The 3,586-nt window shown below is 42.6% G+C and overlaps 1 long non-coding RNA gene across 1 annotated transcript; it reads left to right on the forward strand.

The window, feature by feature from the left end:
* The first annotated feature begins 2,443 nt into the window (after positions 1 to 2,443).
* Positions 2,444 to 3,331, forward strand: LOC133611305 (uncharacterized). The gene is made up of 3 exons (XR_012050913.1): positions 2,444 to 2,489; positions 2,862 to 3,015; positions 3,140 to 3,331. It is a non-coding gene; the product is annotated as an uncharacterized lncRNA (long non-coding RNA).
* The last annotated feature ends 255 nt before the right edge of the window (positions 3,332 to 3,586 follow it).

A 3,586-nucleotide genomic window follows, 5' to 3' on the forward strand; every position in this document is an offset into this window, starting at 1 on the left:
GATAAAAAGTTTCAGTGATTATTTTGTTGGGAGACACAATGTCATATTCGAGCGCGCGCAGTTTAATGTACGGAAACAGGAGCCTGGTGAGACGGCAGATAGCTTTATAACATCAATACATAAACTGGCTGAACACTGTAACTTTGGAGTGCTTCGGGAGGAGTTAATACGTGACCGCATAGTAGTAGGGATAAGGAATATCGCTCTGTCAGAGAAGTTACAAATTGATGCGGATTTAACCTTACAAAAAGCCATAAGCCAGGTTAAACAGTCAGAGGTAGTTCAACAGCAACAGGCTGTGATGAGGGGTGAGTCTCCACAGGCAGAGAGGAGAGAGGTTGATGCTATCTCACGTGCATTTAGAAGACAGGAAATGCAGGGACACAAACAACACGGCCAGGTGAGATCAAGATAAACAGAGATTGTAAGTAGTTCAGAGAGATGTCAGAAATGTGGAAGGGGCCCCCATAACTGGAAGGAGTGCCCAGCTAACAATGCAGAATGCAGGAAGTGCCGCAAACGAGGACATTTTGCCGCTGTGTGTCGTTCCATGCAGCCTGTGCATGAAGTACAGGACGAACTACAACAGGATACCCTCTTTATGGGGGAGGTAAGAGGGCAAAACTCAGGCTGGCACACAGACATTGGATTTAATGGGGAGGTAATCTCCTTCAAAATTGACACAGGTGCAGCGGTCACCGCGATCCCCACCAATCTGTATAAATACAGCAGAGATGGCCCCTTGATGCAAACAACCAAGAGACTATATGGCCCCAATAACATTGTACTACAAGTCGCTGGGCAGGTAAAATGTCAGCTTAAGAGTAAAAATGAAACAGTCACCCAGCCCGTGTTCGTGGTGAACTCATTGGTAAGACCCCTACTGGGCCTGCCAGCCGTAGAGGCCCTGCGGCTGGTGGAGCGAGTAGATGAAGTAGAGGATCCAGGGGAAACATTTAAAAACAGGTTTCCCACGGTGTTTGCTGGTCTAGGTAGGCTCGACGGGGACTATAGCATTCGATTGAAGGAGTATGCGAGGCCCTATGCACTCACGACACCACGCAGGGTGCCAATTCCTCTGACAGAAAAAGTAAAGGAGGAGTTAGAGAGGATGGAAAAGATGGGGGTCATTTCGAGAGTGGAAAGGCCAACATTGTGGTGTGCAGGCATGGTGCCCGTAGTTAAACCTAATGGGAAAATCAGAATCTGCGTGGATCTGACCAGACTTAATGAGGCAGTATGTAGGGAGAGGCACATATTGCCATCAGTAGAGCAGTCACTGGCACAGTTAGACGGAGCAAAGGTATTCACCAAGCTGCACTGTAAAAACTCTTTCAGTGGTATTGTCCATTATACTTTATTTTTAAAAGTATATTTATTCCAATAAATCAATTTATTTTTATTTTTAGAGTTTTTGAGTTATCTCTAAGTAAAAAGTGTGAATATTTTCGTAACTTAATTTTTTATGTGATAAAATTAATTTTATTGGACTTCCAACATAAATTGATTTAGCAAAACTCAGTTCAAAGGTTTATATCAGACCTAAAACGTCAGGACCCGCCCACCTGCATGCAGCTGTGGAAGAACAAGCCCAGACGCGTTTCTTCACGGAGCCAAAGGAAAACACTTTACCGAACTCATGTAAGTAACAATTTATATTGTTAAAAGTCAGTATTTGCCAGGATTTAAATGTATACATTTTCAAAAGCATGGTTCAATGTTATATTTAGTTTACTACTTTTCCCGCCGACCGCCATTTCGAATGTGCTCTTACCTCCAACAGCTCATTAACTTCAACCAAACATTGTTTAGAGCTGTGAAGTTTATAATTAGCGTTTTCTTTGCGTGGTAGTTTAATATTTTATTCTTCAGTTTATAAGCAGCCACATTAAAGCTGCTTCACTAGCTTGCATTCAAAGTTGCTAGCAGCTAGCTAGGTACACTTGACAGAGCTATCTGAAGCCCCCTCAGACCTGCTGTCCATGCACACTCCTAGGCAAAACTGTCCATGCACACTCCTAGGCAAAACTGTCCATGCACACTCCTAGGCAAAACGCTACTCTTGTAAGAATTGTGTAAGTCTCAATCTCAACATCCCCCCCCGCCCCCCAAAAAAATCTCACCAGTAGTCACCATTTAAAGGGTAAATTTTCAAATTTTTCTTCCGTGGGGGCATGCCCCCGGACCCCCTACTGTTGCTAGGTTACCAACTTAGACCACCGTGGCTACAACAAAATCTAGAGGAAATACTGCAAATGAGTATATTAGGGTGTAAAAAAACAGATATAAAAGGGCTCTCATCAGGCTTATATATCCAAGAGGTTAGACATGAACCATAACTTGTCTTTTTTGTTCTCTCTCTCCAATGACAGATGGGGTGGCCCTGTAAGTTGTGCAGCACTGTTGTACCAACCAAGAGTGACATTTTAAAGCATTACAGATTGCACCATGGGACCTTTGGACACAGCCATTCCTTGCCTTGCATTCATGTAGGTTGCCCATGCTCTTATACATCCCTTTGCTCTCATCTGTCAAGATGCTAGACTTCTCCTCTCTGACACCACCGCCAGAGAGTCGAGCTCCACTCCCACCACGTTGCTGGCCTTCTCTACCAACTTGTCCAGTCTGTTTGCGTCCCTCGCGCTCAGCCCGCTGCCCCAGCAGGCCATGGTGTACAAGAAGGCGCCTGCCACCACCGACTCGTAGAACATCTTCTATTCTATTCTATTCTATTATCATTCTATTTTTCCTGACCAAGTTTCCATTGTGACTTGGACATGACATACTAGACTCACTTTTTGCCTGAAAATGTATACGAATACCCTTAATATCAGTAACGGTCAACATTTGCTGTCTTACAGATTAATGAAGCGTTCCGAAGGTGCACTGCTGTTCCACTGGAATCAACATTTATGTCCCAACTGGACAGGTACACTCCAAAACTCCTGGAGCTCTTCAGTGCAAAAGGAGGAGTGACTGCAGCGCATCAAGAACTTGTTGATGGAACTGACACAGGTGGGTTAAAAGTGGTTTAAAAGTTTAAACTGAATCTGTAATTATGCTCTAATAACTGTACCACAGGTTTGGAGTAAAATTGCCAACAAAATTCATTTATTTATTATTCTTCTCTTAACTCTAGGACCCAAGTGCCTCTGCAGTGAAGAAGAGAGATGTGACTGTGAGATGCCTCATAGAGTACATGGGAGAGAGTGGACAGGAGCTAATCTCTGACTACTGTAAGTATTGTTTAAAAGCAGGTTTGGATCAGTCTGATGTACAAGCTTAAATTGGGTTTACTTTTATGTGAACTGACTGAACCAGCAGTTGTCAGGTGGAGGTCCAGCATGCAGCTAGTTGGCAAGAGCCCCAGGATAGCCAATTAGCATAGCACCACAGAGTGATGCCTTTCTGTCTTGTTTCTGTTTGCCCTAAAAAAACAATGCAAACAAAAAATACTCCCCTTAAACAAGCATTAAAACATTTACTCATATATATATGAGTAAATATATATATATATATATATATATATATATATATATATATATATACCGGTATATATATATATATATATATATATATATATATA

This window comes from Nerophis lumbriciformis, linkage group LG16 (assembly GCF_033978685.3).
Source record: "Nerophis lumbriciformis linkage group LG16, RoL_Nlum_v2.1, whole genome shotgun sequence".
Lineage (NCBI taxonomy): Eukaryota > Metazoa > Chordata > Actinopteri > Syngnathiformes > Syngnathidae > Nerophis > Nerophis lumbriciformis.